Source organism: Mauremys mutica, chromosome 12 (assembly GCF_020497125.1).
Source record: "Mauremys mutica isolate MM-2020 ecotype Southern chromosome 12, ASM2049712v1, whole genome shotgun sequence".
Classification (NCBI taxonomy): Eukaryota; Metazoa; Chordata; order Testudines; family Geoemydidae; genus Mauremys; species Mauremys mutica.
In genome coordinates, this window is record NC_059083.1 from 10,290,913 (window position 1) to 10,308,150 (window position 17,238).

General features: G+C 54.7%; 2 long non-coding RNA genes across 4 annotated transcripts in view; one reads left to right on the forward strand and one right to left on the reverse strand.

Moving 5' to 3' along the window:
* Positions 1–8,437: 8,437 nt before the first annotated feature.
* LOC123345660 overlaps positions 8,438–17,238 on the reverse strand; it is a 116,672-nt gene continuing 107,871 nt past the window's right edge. Inside the window, exons 3-4 of one of the 3 annotated variants that reach the window (XR_006572833.1) lie at positions 9,161–9,218; positions 8,438–8,494 (exon numbers count right to left, since the gene is read on the reverse strand). This is a non-coding gene — a long non-coding RNA (uncharacterized LOC123345660). Of the gene's footprint in view, positions 8,495–8,831; positions 9,037–9,160; positions 9,258–17,238 lie in introns of those variants that run through there. The other 2 variants (XR_006572832.1, XR_006572831.1) reach the window with 2 other exon arrangements.
* Positions 13,152–14,155, forward strand: LOC123345663. Its single transcript, XR_006572837.1, has 3 exons — positions 13,152–13,216; positions 13,548–13,693; positions 13,873–14,155. It is a non-coding gene; the product is annotated as an uncharacterized LOC123345663 (long non-coding RNA).

A 17,238-nucleotide genomic window follows, 5' to 3' on the forward strand; every position in this document is an offset into this window, starting at 1 on the left:
CCCCATGGAAACGAGCCTCTGGGAGACTAGCTCCAGCTGGCCATTGGGACGCCTCTAGAACTAAGGCCTCTCTGCTTAGACCCGCTGTAGCGGGAAAGAGGAACCCCAATAGAAACAAGGCCCCTCCTTTGAGACTCCCTCTGCTGGGCAATGGGACCCTACAGAAAGAAGCCCCCTCCTCTGAGACCGACCCCAGCTTAGATGATGACTCCTTCTATCCCCCTCTCTCTGAATTAGGGAGATGAGTGTGAAAGTGCCAGGGAAATTGGCTGCTTTATCTCAGAGCCCGGCTCTGTCCCCCAGCCCAGGGAAATCAGCCCACCCCATATGGGGCAGCCAGCTCGTGAGGGGACAGGAACGGAGCTATTGAGACACATGGAGGGAAAGAGCCCGTCATGAGGGCAGGGGCAGGAACAGGCACCACAGGAGATGGACACAAAGCTTGTAGGGTGTCACCAGTCAGGTAGCCAGGGCCAGATCCTGACTTCAGTGGGTGTGGGGGGTTCTCAGTATTAGACACCCCCATGAACAGGCACCCACTCCCAGAGCACAATGACCGTAAGGGTCACATGATTACTGTGAGGGCTGAAACAAATCCCCCTTCTGGTACTAACCCGCCTGGCATGGACCCTGCGATTCCATTGGGCCGCGGATGCCAGGAGGAGCCTGGCCAGTGTGTACCCAGAAGGAAACAGGCACTGAAAGCGGAAGGCCAAACCTCCCCAATGGGTGTGTCTTTCTCTCCCAGGGCTCAAGACCAGGAAGGCAGCAGACCTGTGGTGCCAGGACGGGCTCCATGACCCCAAGCGCCTGGGATATAGAAATCTGGCCAGGGTGGGAGAGGTAAGGACTCTCCGCCGGTGCATTGCAGCAGCTCAGGTGTGGAGCTGTGTCCCGCTGCAGTGAGTGTGTCATGGACACAGGGCAAGAGCCTGCTCCTTATTTCCACAGAGTATGTGAGGCTCCTGGGAATGTCCGTGGGGTGAGGCGTGGGAATGATCCAGATCTAAAAGACCCCGAACCTCTAGTGGGTGAGCTGCAGGAGCTGTCGCTGCTGGGAGCAGCAGGGGTCCTGGGCTGTCTGTGTGAGCTGGGTTCCAGAGCGCGCAGACACATTCCCAGCATCTCATGGCACCTGCGGTGAATCCTGCTCCATAAGAGCTATTGGAGGCCTCAGTGCCTGCAGCCTCCTACTGAAGGGGGTTCCTGGTCCATGGGACCCCAAAGGTTGGCTGCCCCAGGACTCTTCTCCACCTTGTGAGACACTAGAGGGATTTGGAGCCTGGTTCTGGGCCATTGCAAGGGCTCTGGTTCTTTTGGTTTTAGGTCTTCGGAGAAATATTCACCGAAGACCAGAAGAGGAGTTTCCTCCAGGCGGGCCTGCTGGCCATCCACCACCCCCACAACCGCATCAGCCATGCTGGCCTGGTGCTGATGTATTCCATCGTGGGGGAAGCCGGCCAGCTGCTAGAGGACGAGGTAACCAAAGAGGGGTCACCTGGGTAGAGACCCCCAGGGCCTTTCACCTCCAGGCCATTGAAAATCGCTCCCATCCCATCCCCATGCGCTGACCAGGGAGCAAGGAGAGGGTGACCCCAGACAGGTGCCATTGGTCAGTGCCAGCTTCTCCCCTGAGCAGCTCAAAGCAGGGCAGCCTGGCTGATGTGGTGGAGTCAGTCAGCAGAGGCTGCATAAGTGCCCCATTCACCAGAGCCACTGCCCATGGCATCACGTTAAGGACATGGGGATCCCTTGGGGAAAGGTGTCCACTTCCTCTCACCCCCCGGCACTACTGCCCAAAGCCTCCCAGCCCTCGGCTGGAGGGGGCGAGGGTGGCTGAGGGGACTCCGGGGAGCGGAGCTGGATTCCCGCTGGGTTGGGAGGTAGAACAGTTCTCGCGGGGGGACTGAGAGGAGTGGGGGCAGGAGTTCATTCCACAATGGTGGGAGAGGGGATGGAAGTCACTAGAGAAGAGACAAGATTTCGTCTCGGGGGTTGGGCGGGGGAATCCGTCCCTCAGATGTGGGGAGGAAATGTTGCTGGCTCCCGGTGCCGTTAATACCCTTCGTTCTCATGGGTGTCGGAGTCTCTGATTGATCCTTGTTCCCTTGCAACAGGGGGAAATTACAAACAAAATCATGGGACAGCTATTTAATATCAGGCTCATGGGCAAGCTGCCCGACGCCCTGAAGGGGCTGTGCTCCGTGGGGCAGGATTGAAGGCCCCCCCCCCTCGCATGACCAGCTCGGACCCCCTGCCGCAGGTACTGCTCTGTCTCACTGTGCCTGGGGGGAAGGGCTGGGGGGAGCGGCCATAGAGCCCCCCGCAGCACTGAGAGAAACCAAGGCTGAGCACCTCGCTCTGGACACCCTGCCCCACCCCGACCCCTGGGGCTGGGCCCAGGCCAGATACTGGTTGGGAAGAATCAGGCTGTGGGGCTGGCCCAGAAGTGAGAGCATCCGCAGAGCCAGGGGTTGTGCTCAATAGCCATTGCAGTCTGGGAGGGGTGGCCTGACATGGGGCCCCTCCCCCATCATCACTGCTCAGACCTTCCCATGGCCCCTGTCACCTCTGATGCAGCGAATGTCCGACCATCCCCCATCTGGGGCCCAATCCACCCACCTGGTATCTGAGCCCTTCCCAGCCAGGAATGAAACTCCCCCCGAACACCCTGGGGCAGGGGAGGAGCCTCCCCATCCGGCAGGTGGGAACTGAGACGCAGAGGAAGGGCTGTGGGCCTGGTCACACAATCCTGGGTGTAGATCTGGGAAGTGGACTGGGTCCCGGCCTAGAGCCTTTCCCCCAGGGGCACCTTCACTTCTGCCCTTTATTCTCCCCTCCGGCCAGGGGGTCTGTGCGTGTGAAATGAACAGGGAGGGTGATGGGGTCCTGGCACACAGCCTGGATGGGAGCTCCCCTTGGCTTGGTCCCCAGGCTCAGAGACATCTTTGTCATCCCGCTGTCCTTCTGTTATTGCTAGGAAGGGAGTCCCCCGATAAGGGGTCTCCAGGCTCCAGTAAGTCATCCTCATTCCTGCCCGCATGTACGCCCTGCCCTGCCCTTCCCTGCCCTCCGGTTTCTCGCTGTTGACTCTGGCTGGGCTCTTGACTCCAGTGTCTAGCTATGACTTTGGCATGACCCTTCTTGGCTCCAGATTTGGGTTCTGAACCCCGGCTCAGTATTCTCCTTGCCTTTCTCTAGCCTTGCTCCAGGCCCTCCACCCACCCGCTGCACAGCATTGCCTCCTCCTCCTCCTGATCTTCCCCAACACCTTCAGTTTCAACTACATGGCTTCGACCTCTGCATGGATATGGACATTGGTTCATACTTCTGCCCACCCGGCTTCGACCTCCGGCCTGGACATTGACACTGGCTCCGGTTCTGCCTGCACATACTCAACACCTGGCAGCAGTAGACAGGCCCCATGTAGTGAGGCGGCCTGGCTCCCAGGCGCACCTGAGAGGGATAAGCCAGATCAGCTGCTTCAGTGGGCGGAGCCACCGCCACCTGTCCCCGCCCCCCCGGAAGTCAAGGGGCGGGACAGGAAGTACAAAAGCCCGGGCCCAGCGCTCAGTTGGAGCCCGACCGCGGGAGGAGACAGACGCTGGTGCCCGAGCTCCTGCCGAACCAAGCCTGCCCCAAGCCCGGTACCCAGAGGACGCCTGGTCGAACCTGCCCCTAGCCCGGTACCCAGAGGAGGACTGGCCGAGCCTGCCCCGAACCCGGTACCCCGAGGATGACTGGTCGAGCCTGCCCCGAACCCGGTACCCAGAGGAGGACTGGCCGAGCCTGCCCCAAGCTCGGTACCCCGAGGAGGAGTCGAGCCCACCGGTACACCCATCTCCTGAGGAGCCGATGCTGGTAGACCCCCCTGCTGAAGCCGCAACGACACAGGCACCAGTGGAGGGGGAGAGTGGAAGTGGCCCGGGGATAGCCGACCCTAGTCTGGCTGCCGCTGACCCTGAGCCTATGTCAGTGTGTTGCGGCCAGGATCCCCACTGACTCCAGCGGATCCACGCCGCTGTTAGGGCCCCGGGCTGGGACACAGTGGAGTGGGTGGGCCTGTGTCCCCCCTGCCACCCCACTCACGGGTGGCAGTCTCCCCCTCAACCCCACCGCTCAGGCTTAGGAGCCTGGACTTACCTGAACTGCTGCTCAGCCCTGCCTGAGGGTCTGAGCCCTGCCTCTTGTTGCTGCCCCGCCCTGAGCTAGGGCTTGGGCTTTACAGACTGAACTACTGCTCAGCCCTGCCTGAGGGTCTGAGCCCTGCCTTTGGTTGCTGCCCCGCCCTGAGCTAGGGCCTGGGCTTTACAGACTGAACTGCTGCTCAGCCCTGCCTGAGGGTCTGAGCCCTGCCTCTTGGTGCTGCCCCGCCTGAGCTAGGGCCTGGGCTTTACAGACTGAACTGCTGCTCAGCCCTGCCTGAGGGTCTGAGCCCTGCCTTTGGTTGCTGCCCCGCCCTGAGCTAGGGCCTGGGCTTTACAGACTGAACTGCTGCTCAGCCCTGCCTGAGGGTCTGAGCCCTGCCTTTGGTTGCTGCCCCGCCCTGAGCTAGGGCCTGGGCTTTACAGACTGAACTGCTGCTCAGCCCTGCCTGAGGGTCTGAGCCCTGCCTTTGGTTGCTGCCCCGCCCTGAGCTAGGGCCTGGGCTTTACAGACTGAACTGCTGCTCAGCCCTGCCTGAGGGTCTGAGCCCTGCCTCTTGTTGCTGCCCCGCCCTGAGCTAGGGCCTGGGCTTTACAGACTGAACTGCTGCTCAGCCCTGCCTGAGGGTCTGAGCCCTGCCTCTTGGTGCTGCCCCGCCCTGAGCTAGGGCCTGGGCTTTACAGACTGAACTGCTGCTCAGCCCTGCCTGAGGGTCTGAGCCCTGCCTCTTGGTGCTGCCCCGCCCTGAGCTAGGGCTTGGGCTTTACAGACTGAACTGCTGCTCAGCCCTGCCTGAGGGTCTGAGCCCTGCCTTTGGTTGCTGCCCCGCCCTGAGCTAGGGCCTGGGCTTTACAGACTGAACTACTGCTCAGCCCTGCCTGAGGGTCTGAGCCCTGCCTCTTGGTGCTGCCCCGCCCTGAGCTAGGGCCTGGGCTTTACAGACTGAACTGCTGCTCAGCCCTGCCTGAGGGTCTGAGCCCTGCCTTTGGTTGCTGCCCCGCCCTGAGCTAGGGCCTGGGCTTTACAGACTGAACTGCTGCTCAGCCCTGCCTGAGGGTCTGAGCCCTGCCTTTGGTTGCTGCCCCGCCCTGAGCTAGGGCCTGGGCTTTACAGACTGAACTGCTGCTCAGCCCTGCCTGAGGGTCTGAGCCCTGTGCTGGTTGCTGCCCCGCCCTGAGCTAGGGCCTGGGCTTTATCGACTGAACTTCTATTCAAGCCTCCTGTAGTGAGGCGGCCTGGATCCCAGGCGCCCGAAGGCGAAGAGCGACCCCTCACCGGAAAAGGGGACCCGCACCCGGACCCTTACACCCCACCATTAATCAAACCCTAATCCCGCCCCATGACTCCTTAGTCCCTCCCACCTGTCACCGGAAGTCCCGCCCCATGGGGGTATTACTTCGTGGTCAAGGCGGCCACATGACTGGAAGCCAGGTGTGTCACGTGACCCCTCTAAGAACTCCTCCCACCACCCTCTACCAATCAGGATGGGTTTCCTCCCGGAAGGACCACCTCAAGAGGAGATTTGACCAATCAGGGTGAGCTCTGGGGTGTGAGGGTGACCCATCCCGACGTGTGTCTTGTGACCCCTCTAAGAACTCCTCTCACTGCCCTCAACCAATTAGGATCAGTTTTGTCCTGACAGGACCACCCCAAGAGGGGATTCTGACCAATCAGGGCGAGTTCTGGGGCAGGGGGACCCGTCCGGGAGTGGGCCGTATGACCCCATTAAGAACTCCTCCCAGGGCCCTTTGCCAATCAGAGTGCAGCACCATCACCTCATAAGTCCCAGCGCTGGACAGACGAGGCCATCTCTCACCAAGGACACATGGTTTAGAAATCGTGGGAAGGCTGCTGAGAGGAAACCTGGACTCCTTCACCACCCCCGTGAGAACTTCGGACTCTGTCTTCACCCCGAGGGTCTTTGACCATCCGCGGAGAAAGCGCTACATCAGCGACAGTGCCGAGGAGGAGGAGGGAGCGACCGAGGGGAGCCCTTTGGCCCAGCCATTGATGGATACGCCGGAACCCGAACCCAAAACCCAACTGCTTGTGAGACACCCCAATGAGCATGGTGGCCTCTCTTTGTCCACCCCCTTAGAGGTGGAATGCGACTGCGGCTCAGGGGAGTCACCGGCGCACAACGTGAACACAGGTAAAGGAATGATTAAGTCAGGGGTGAAAGTAACTTCCAGGACTTACCGGTACTGCTGGAGTCCTGAGGGGGTGTGGCCTCTCAAGATTGAAAGGTCCTGGAGCATCGGCTGTGGCTGGGAGCCCCAGGGCCTTTAAATTCCCCCCGCAGCTCTGGCAGCCGGGTTCGAGCGTGGATTTAAAGGGCCCGGAGCTCCCATGGCTGTGGGGAGCCTGAGCCTTACCCGGCTGGAGCCAGGATTTAAAGGGCCTGGAGCTCCTGCCGCTCCAGAGAGCCCTCAGCCCTTTAATTCCCTGCCCCAGCCTGGGTGCTGGAGCTGCGTGCAGGGGAATTAAAGGGCTCTGGGATCTACGCAGCCACGGGGAGCACTGAGCCCATTAAATCCCGGCCCCAGCCCAGCTGCTGGAGCTGTGTGGGGAGGAGGGGGAAGATTTAATGGGCTCTGGGTTCCCAGCAACCGCAGGAGCTCTGAGCCCTTTAATTCCCAGTCCCAGCCCAGCTGCTGGAACTGCAGGTGGGGCGGGGGGAGATTTAATGGGCTCTGGGTTCCCAGCAACCGCAGGAGCTCTGAGCCCTTTAATTCCCAGCCCCAGCCCAGCTCCTGGAGCTGCGGGGGGAATTTAAAGAGCTCTGGGCTCCCCGCAGCCGTAGGAGTTCTGAGCCAGAGATGAAAGTAAGCTGGTACGGGCCAGTACAGCATAGTGACAAGAGCCAGTACGCTGTGCTGGACCGCACCGGCTTCCTCAGTGGGGATTTAAAGGGCTCAGAGCTCCGGCAGCTGCGGGGAGCCCAGAGCCCTTTAAATCCCTCCTCCCCTCCCACCGCAGCTCCGGCAGCCGGGCTGGGGCTGGGAATTAAAAAGCTCGGTATTCCCTGCAGCGGCAGGAGCTCTGGGCCCTTCAAATCCCGGCCCCAGCCCGGCAATGCTCTGGCTCCCCGCAACCGTGGCAGCTCCGCGCCCTTTAAATCCACACCCGAATCCGGCTGCCAGAGCTGCGGGGGAATTTAAAGGGCTCTGGGCTCCCTGTAGCCACGGGAGCTCTGAGCCCTTTAATTCGCAGCCCCAGCCTGGCTTCCAGAGCTGCAGGGGGTATTTAAAGGTCTCTTGGATTCCCGCAGCTGCGGGATCTCCGAGCCCTTTAAATCCTGGCCCCAGCCCAGCTGCCAGATCTGCAGGGGGAAATTAAAGGGCTCTGGGCTCCCCGCAGCCGTGGGATCTCTGAAGCAGAGATGAAAATAAGCCATTATGGTCCAGTACGGCATACCAGGAAGAGCCAATATGCCGTGCCGGACCACACCGGCTTCCTCAGCAGGGATTTGAACGGCTCAGAGCTCTGGCGGCTGCAGGGAGCCCAGAGCCCTTTAATTTTCCCCCGCAGCTCTGGCAGCCGGGCTGGGGCCAGATTTAAAGGGCTCGGTGCTCCCCGCAGCCGTGGGAGCTCCGGGCCCTTTAAATCCACACCGGAATCCGGCTGCCGGAGCTGCGGGGGGAATCTAAAGGGCTCGGGGCTCCGCAGCGGCCTGAGCCCTGGGCCCTTTAAATCAACCCTGGGCTCAGGGGCAAATTAAAGAGCCTGGGGCAAATTAAAGACCCTGGGGCTCCCATCCACAGCTGGTGTTCCAGGACCTTTAAATCTTGAGAGGCCCCACCTCTTCCGGTTGAGGCCATGCCCCCTCAGGATTCCGGCAGTACCGGTAAGTCCTGGAAGTTACTTTCCCCCCTGCTGTGAGCCCTTTAAATCCCAGCCCCAACCCAGCTGCTGGAGCTGCGTGGAGGGGAATTTAAAGGGCTCTGGGCTCCCTACAGCTGCCGGAGCTCTGAGCCCTTTAAAGCCCTGCTGAGGCTGAGGCGTTGTTAAAGGTCTCCAAGCAGATTCCTGGCTCTTTGGCGGGTCTGGAGGAGGTGTCCTTGTAGCACTGACTAAGCATTGTCAGAAAAGTTGCCCAGGCCTATGGGGGGTGGGGGGAACCATTTTACAAAACTGAACTTTACCAACTTTCTCACCCACACCTATGTATTCACTTCAAATACAAAACCTCACAGAACAACCCAACCAATAAGCAAAATATATTTACTGGGCTTCATCCATCCATCAGTCACTGATGCTGGTGAATTTTCCCTTTCAGCTGTCTCGTTCCCTTTTCTTCTGAGCTTGTTTTCCCTCTGCTCTAGGGATCTCTCATGTTTCCACCGTACTGTGGAGCAAACAGCATTATTATAAAACACAGGAAACCCTCTTGTAAACTTCAAAACTAAATATTCATTAGGGGTTTTTTCTGTTTAACAAGTCACAGCTTTAAACCAAATCACCCAGTTCAGGCTGTACGACAAACAGGTTTTGAGTTTATTTCTACCACTTAAAACGTAAAACAAAAAACAACAAACAAACAACAAAAACCTCAAAAACATTTTTTAAAATACATCTCAATTTGCAGAATAAAAACCAAACTGCTTTTAAAATCCATTTTAAACCACATTTTGCACAGGAAAAAACCCCTGTTGGTTTGAAACAAACCAAGTACTTTTACACCCTACACCTATGCCTTGCCCAGACCCCTCTCACACACAAATCAGCAGCTTTAGAAACACACCAAACCAAGTTTGCCTCCATATACTTTTCAATAACACCCCTCCCCCCACATGCTTTTAAAAACCAGTTGCAAAAAAGTTCCCTTTCACTAAGGGATCCAGTGTTGCAGGCACATGCTGGTCCTGTTCCCTCCATGTGTGTTTGGGCCTTCAGGTTAAAGAACAAGCAAAAATGTTAGTGACTATTACCACCAAATCCCTATACAAACTGTGTAATAACTAAAGGTTTTAAAAACAATATTAAGCACAACTATAGTTAAAATGGTTTTTACCTTGGCCTGGTGGTGAAGTGCAGCTTAAAGTTACTGGGTCCATGCTAAGCAGATCACGCTGCAATGAAGATAGGCACCATTATTTTCCTAAGACAGCCTGGGCAAAGAGTGGCATTATACAATATATAGTTTCAGAGTTCAAGCCAGCCAGCCGTACCTCTGCCTGCCGTCCAGCAGCCTTTCAAGAAAGTTTCTGTTGAAAAGAACAGTCTCCAACAGACCTGAGGTTTTTATACCATCTTAGCCCATTGTTTCCAACAGACTTCAGCATAGTAGCTAGCAGCTTAATTTAATTCCCACAGCTCTGAACTAATAGATCCTTAAGGACTTTAGGAACCCGTCCCGCAGCACCCCCTGTGGTGATCTGGGGTGGGGGGACCAAGCTGTCTGCACAACAGGGCTTTTTTTTTTTCTTTTTTCTTTTTCTCTGTAAGTTAAAATAAATGTTTCTGTGGGGCCTTCTTAGAGTATTGAACAGTCCCCATTTCCAAGCAGGGGGCCCTTTGCAGAGATCAATGAATGTCTTGGGGCTTGAGTTGTTTTTTTTAAACACGTTTCTTTCATGCTTAAAGTTTGGGGTGGGGGTGTTTTCTAGAAAGAATGACCCAGAGCATTCGACCAACTCCAGGGCCATATTTAATCTGTCCAATAGTGTTCCACCAGCTCCTGGGGTCATATTGAAACTGTCCAATAGCATCTGTGAATTCCTGAGGTTTTATTTCATTTCATATTAATCAGAACTCACCATCCACAACCACCCACCCACATCAAATTTAACCCTATGGCACCAAGGGTAAGTAATCGCAGTCACCCTGGCTATTCAGTGAGGGGGGAGTGGGGTTTAAACCCACTCAGTTCAACAGGATAAGTCAACTCTATTGTACTCAAACACAGGTCTGAACAGCCTGTTTGTTTTACTGTAAGCACATTTCTTAGGATTCCCCCCCCCACCCACAACATACATTTCAGCTTTTTGCTGTAAATGGGTCACTTTTACACACAAAACCCCCAAGCGCTAGGTTCTCACACACAATTGATTTTTGATTTAAAAGACACACAGCTCCTTGAAACCAAGCCAAGATGCTTCATTAAAACTTTTAGCTCACTTAAGGGCCAAAGGCCTCCAAACAGAAACATAGAGAGTCACAAAGCCCTTTTCAATAGGGTTTGTTTTTTAAATTTACAGCTACCAAGTTTTCTATCGTGTGTTTGTCCCCTCACCTTTCTCTAGCTGAATCCTTTTAGATTTCTTACAAATAGTCTTTTCCTTAAGCAGGGATCTGTAACTTTTTGTGCGGACTAGATGGCCAATATCACGCCGTGTCGTGGAAAAACGCCCCCGCGTTGTATTTGGATCAGAATCGCCCGAGGCCCCTTTATTACGAGCATGCGGGGGGGGGGGGGCACAGCAAACTGGCGTCCCCCTGAATAGAGATTTTTCAACAGGTTTTATAGCAAAAACCCCACAATTCGTGATACACACGTCCTTGTTCACATGATTGCCATAACTGGAGAAATGCTGTGCAAGTGAGTGGAGACCCTGACTGTGTTTTAAAGAAAATGAACCAGAAGGTGCCTGCAATTTTTCCACTCCAGCTGTAAGCAGGTTATTTTCTTTAAAACACAGTCAGGGGCTCCACTCAATCGCACAGCATTGATCAAGGTCCCCCCTTGCGCTGAATGTTCTTGGCTTAGGCACAGACATTGCACAGCAGAACCTCCGGCAATAACCGTGTTTCATCATCTTTCCAAACCCAGTTCAGCACATAGGCCCCAGAGCTTGTGGTTTATATCCACTAAAGTCCAAGTCACCCAGTCATGGGCCGTTGGCCTGGCAAATCTATGACACGGCCCTCGCATTCTTCACAAAGCTTTTCCCTCAGGCAGTGCTTAAGGGCAGCATAAACAGCAACACATACAATAGTCCGCGTGACTTTTTTACGCTCACAACGTGGCACTGGCTCAGTTAGTTCTATGCCAAGCCTCCTCCGAAACACCTCATGGCCATCATCCTCAGAGTCCTCGTCAACAATTTGTATCGGCGTTGAGCAAAACCAAGGTGGGCCCGGTTATCTTCGCTGCTTCATGCAACGCTGTCCAGGGTTTCCAGGCCATGTAGGAAGACATCATTGAGCTGTTGATTTTCATAACAGAAACAGTGTAAGCAGCCCACTGCTTGTTTTTAGATTTACACAACCCCCGGGTCCTTACCCATTAAGAAGCGATTGCTTCTTAACCATTCATTAACCTGTGTGACGTCTTTTCTGTTCACCTTCTCCACCGGTGACACCCCTGAGCCTCAATCACACTCCACCTCTACGGGGGTGGACAAAGAGAGGCCACCATGCTCATTGGGGTGTCTCACAAGCAGTTGGGTTTGGGGTTCTGGTTCCGGTTTATCCATCAATGGCTGGGCCGAAGGGCTCCCCTCAGTCACTCCCTCCTCCTCCTCAGCACTGTCGCTGATGTAGCGCTTTCTCCGTGCATGGTCAAAGACCCTCGGGGCTAAGACAGAGTCTGAAGTTCTCACGGGGGTGGTGAAGGAGTCCAGGTTTCCTCTCAGCAGCCTTTCCACAATTTCTAAACCATGTGTCCTTGGTAAGAGATGGCCTCATCTGTCCGGTGCTGGGACTTATGGGGTAATGGTGCTGCACTCTGATTGGCAGAGGGCCTTGGGAGGAGTTCTTAGTGGGGTCACACGGCCCACTTCCGGACGGGTCACCCTGCCCCGGAATTCTCCCTGATTGGTCAAGATCTCCTCTTAGGGCAGTCCTATTGGGTCAAACCCATCCTAATTGGTAGATGGCGGTCGGAGGAGTTCTTAGAGGAGTCACACGACCCACTTCTGGATGGGTCACCCCACCTCGGAACTCACCCTGACTGGTCAAATCTCCTCTCAGGGTGGTCCTTCTGGGATGAAACCTATCCTGATTGGTAGAGAGTGGTGGGAGGAGTTCTTAGAGGGGTCACATGGCACACCTTGCTACCAGTCATGTGGCCACCTTGACCCTGGAGTTAAAACCCCCCATGGGGCGGGACTTTCGGTGACAGGTGGGAGGGACTAAGGGGTCAACGGGTAGGGCTTGGGAGGGTCAAGGGGAGGGGTTAGGGTTTGATTAATGGTGGCGTTCCTGATAAATACCAAGATTACATGGATACCTTAGAAAGAAATGTGGACTTGTTACCTCTGGACCGGGACTATGACTGCCCTATTGACCTACCACCTTGGTTGAAAGTTGCTTTTCCCTGTATTTACGCATTGTTGGGACCAGAATTAGTGGATATCCCTGCGTACAGTCATGAAAACCGGTCCTAAGAGCAGGCCCTTTTGGGGAAGAAGAAATGTGGGACTCTGCTACGCCTCTCTTTAGACAATCAGCTCCTGAACAAAGCAATCATTTGAAACCATTACCCTCTGCTGTGAATCCCACAATTGTTGGCTCACAGGAAATCTGCAAAGAGTTTCATCAACCTTCATCTGCAAGGATTTCCAATCTAAGGCTCGTTTGGGCAAGGGACAAATGGAAGACAGATTTCAAAACAGACGATGGACATTTTAACAGTCTGATATGCTAGTTGAGCTAACTAATGGTCCCCTGACCTTGCAGCACTTCATCAGTGATGTATTTGGGGACAGTGTCATCTATGCGGGTGACATACGTCTCTTTTTGGAGAACCCAGAGCAGCACACGCAGCACATCTGAACCTGGAGAGGTTTCGGAAGCATGGTCTCAACGCAGAATTGGAAAAGCGGAACCTCCAGCCAACTCTCCACAGAGTTTTGGGGGTACATCCTCTCCCCAGAAGATGTTACAATTGATCCAAATAAGGTGGAAGCCATTCATAAATGGGGCGAAGTTGGAAGTCCTCAAGAAGTGCAGCGCTTCCTAGACTTCCCTCGTCCTGTGAAATCGAGACGTGCTGGCTCTCAGTGATGCTTAGACGGAAAACCACGCACCCCACACAGAGGTTGGAACCATCCACTCCCAGGTTGTCCTGAGGAGCCATGATTTCTCCAGGAGCTGGGTAAAGGGCGCCGGGATCAGTCTGTCAAAGGTAGGGGAGGGTCGTGTGAGGAGAGGGTCTAAGAGAGGAGGAGCGTGGGCTAGGTTCTGTATTTGGGCTTGGCAGGGATCGAGAGAAGGGAGAGGGCTGTTAGGGGGCAATGCGAGGTGGGAGGGGGGTCGGAGATGGGGGCAAGGCCTGAAAAGTTCAGCTGCTTTAGATCAACTGTGCCAGAGAATCACTGGTTGAAGTGACTGAAAGCTCTGAGCTGGGGCTGGCCAAAATCCTCCTCCTCAGATGGGAACATCCCAAAAGTCTGCAGAAGCTCAGCCTCTGAGGTGAACGTTGTGGCCCAAACCTCTCTCTGCTCTGTACCTCACAGGATTCCAGCCGGCTGTTCCAATCCAGGAGGAAAACTGCCACCGAAGTCTCCAAGCACCTGGGCAGTGAAGTGCCACTTAACCCCACTGTGATGCACAGACCTTGCCCTGGCTGTCTGCACAGGGCTGAATTTCACCCCTTCTGAGTGTAAGGAAATAATTGGCTGAAGGCCTTTTTCTTTCTGGATGTCTGTCTAGTGGGAAAGAACCATGGGGATTTTTAACCTGTTTCGCTCCCATGCCTGGTGCTTTAATGATGCAGAGAAGGGCTGATGCATTGGTTGATTTCCCCACCTTTTAATCTACTCTCTTCTTCTCTTTTAACAGGTATTCTAAGCCCCCCCCCCCCCCGTGCATCATATGAGCATTCTTGGGGGCGCAGATTACATCAGACCTGCACCTGAATAAATAATAGGGACTGAAATATGCAGACACTAAAGTTCTGCAGCCAAATTCTCAGGAACCTTCCTCTTCAATATAGGATCAGGATTTTGTTTTGAATTGTTTTATTTTTTTAAAAAGTGCTGAGTAGATGCTACACTGTAAGAAATGGAAACAGAAGCAAAAACTGAAAGACTGTTACTAAAACCAATGAACAGCTGCAGAGAGTGGAGACCCGGCAAAGCAGACAAATGAATCCTGTGAGTAAATAACCTGAAAGCAAATGAGGAAGAAAACCTCCTCTGGGTAATTGTGGCTCTTGGGACCAAAATCAGGTTCCTGGTACGTAGCCTGGCTGAGATCATCCCTTTGCCCTGGATCCCAGACCTGGGATTCAAATGTCATTCTCTGTGTGGTGTCCTTATTTTATTCCTAGGAAAGGGATCCCCAAAGGAGGTGCAAGGATCCGGGACTCTAGTGTCTGCCAGAAGCTTCAGCCACTTTCACAGGTAGAAGTCACTGGCTTTCCTACAATGCCACTAGTGCTCTTCCTGGTCTCCAGATCTGCTCCCTCCAGCAGGACAGAGACACCCCTTAACTCCCCGAGTCCTGATTTCCTGCCATTCAAGGGGCTGAGGGTTTGCATTGCCTCCACCCCAAACATCCGAGACTTTTCCTATGGGAATCTCCCTAGAGCAGGGAAGAAATCTGTTCTTCCATTAGAACCAGTCTGCTCAGTAAATCCACCCACATTGACCTCATCTCAGCTGCTTTGTTTATCCGAGATTAGTGGTATCTTTGGAAAACCCTTAGCGTGTCGGGGTGTGAGGTGGGGCAGGGGATGCAGGAGCTCCAGCAGATTCCCCTGAAGAACACCACCCTGTCTTTCTCTGCTCAGGTTAGAGCTCGCCCTCCATTGCGGAGGTGAAGACCGGATGGGAGCTGCTGGATTGACCTTGATGTGCCATGTCCTTGTGTGGATGAAGGACCTACATCTCAGGGGTGGCCAGCAGCAGATGTAACACCTGTGTCCAGGAATGGGCTAAATAACCTACATTGAGAGGTAAGTAAAATCATGGCCACATGTAGACATCACGGGAATTGGTGGGGATTGACCCAGGGTCCTTCAGCACAAGCCCCTCTCATTCACTGTCAACAAATCCAGCTCCACCCACTAGACCACACCCATTCCAGAGCCCCAGATCCCAGGAGCCCTGATTCTCAGACCCAGGGCTCACATCACAAGGCCAAACCTCCTCCTGTTATGGGCGCTGCAGAAGGGAGGATTGGCAAAACCCCCCTCTACATTCCCCCTGTCAGAGACTGCGGCCACGGGTGACAAGTGAATGAGCTGAGATCTCCCCTGTGGGAATCCGAGGGGCTGCACATTTGGGGTTTCACATGGACGGCCTCTGGCAGCCATTGACAGAGTGTTCCTGGGAGGAGATTTTCCGTCTCTCACAAAGGGTTTCTGTTCCCCCAGATCTCAGCCGCTCAGCAGAATGCGGGAGAGCCGAGTGCTGATGGGCTAGAGGGTCCCAGGAGTCGCTGTGCAGCAGTGGCAGGGTCTGCAGTCACCATGGGCCACACCCTGCGCTCCAGACAACCCAGGCTGGTTCCCTGGATTGCAAAGGGGACTCTGGCTTGGGGAATTGGTGCTGGTGCCTGTGTCCACAGCTGGGATATTTTCCTGAGGCTACTCCATGGTCCAAGAAGCACCATGAAAGCAAGAGGAGAATGGACATTAGAGAGCGAGGCCGGGACCTCTGCGGGGCTGCTGCAGTCAAACATCCACAGCCAGAAGAGAGACGATGGGAAACGCGCTTCGCTGGCTGGCCACAGCCGCAGCAGCTGTCTCAGAAAGCTCTGCTCATGCTCCAGCCAGCAGAGGCAGGACGAAGAGCCACACAGGGAGAGCCTGGGTTGCAATTAGCAAGCTGCAGTTTTTTCAGTGGATTATGCTGCCCTGACCGTCTATTTCCTGCAATGTGCACATCCAGCCTCCCTGGCTGACCTCAATGGGAGTTAGGTTCTCCGTGCCCACAGGACAGGGCTGGCCTTACCATGAGGCGAACTGAGGCGGCTGCCACAGGTGCCAAACTGTGGCAGGGCACCACTAGGATCCAGAGCGTAGAAAATTGTGTCTGGTGCTGGTGCATATGTTTTCTCTCTGCTGGAGATGCACAGAGATGGTGGAGTGCTGTGCTGGAGGAAGGGGGAACAAGAGACATAACAGGCAGGCAGGAGAAAAGGGGAGAGGGAATAACAGAAAGCAACAGGAGCTGCAGGGAGGGAGAGGAGGAGGAGCCTCTTATGTACCTCTCGAGCACCCCCAGGAGTCTGGACAGATTAACACCAGCTTGTCAGGGAGCTTCCTATTTCCTGCTGCTTCCTTGAACCCGCTTGAGGAGAACAGGCAGTCAGTCAACTGAAGTAGTAGGAGCCAGTTAGGCCCTTAAGATGCTGATATCTTCCCTCATTCAGACCCTGCTACCAGCCTGCTTATTTGTCCCCTGCCACTCTAGCTGGCACAGAACAGCAGTCATGAGTGAAAGAAGAAAACGCCCCTCTGAGGCAGCATTCAGAAAAGGAAAGACAGCAAAGGAAGCTTTTCTGTCTAAGCAGGAAGGAGCTCTCCTGAGATACACATGGTTCACGTTGAGCCTTCCGGCCCCAGTGAGGATGTGAGTGGTGAGGAGATGCCTGATCTTCCAGGTAGTCAGAGTGCAGGAGACCTGGCAGCTACTGCAGCATCCATATCTCCATCTCAAATGGATGTAACCATGCACATTCCTGAAGAAAAGTGTAGATTAGAGAAGAGTGTGGTGGAGGCACAAGATACAGCTGCTGCTGAGTTTAGTTCCTTAAATCTAGATGATCCAGGACTGTGGACCCACTTGAGCAGTAGCCTGAGGGACTTCCTTGTACTGCCTGGGCCACAGCAAGTGAAAAACTTCATGTTCCCCAAAGAAAATGAAAATAGAAGTTTCCATCCAACACATTCCTGGTGTGAAATCCCCAATGGTGACAAAGCGGAGAGGCCATGGCTTATGTACTGTGATAGACCCAGGGCAGTTGGGTACAGCAGAATAGCAGAAGGCAGATATACTGGCCACTGGATTAACAGTTTTCTGTTCCCTGACTGACCAGAGCAGGGGCTGCTCCAGGCTAATGAGAACACCTGTCTCTAATTAACCTGTAACGAGTCAGGTGAGGCCATTAAGTAATGTGACCACCTGACTCTAATTAAGGCCCTGCTGATACTATAAAAAGGGCTCACTCCAGTCAGGCAGAGGAGAGCCAGGGATCCAG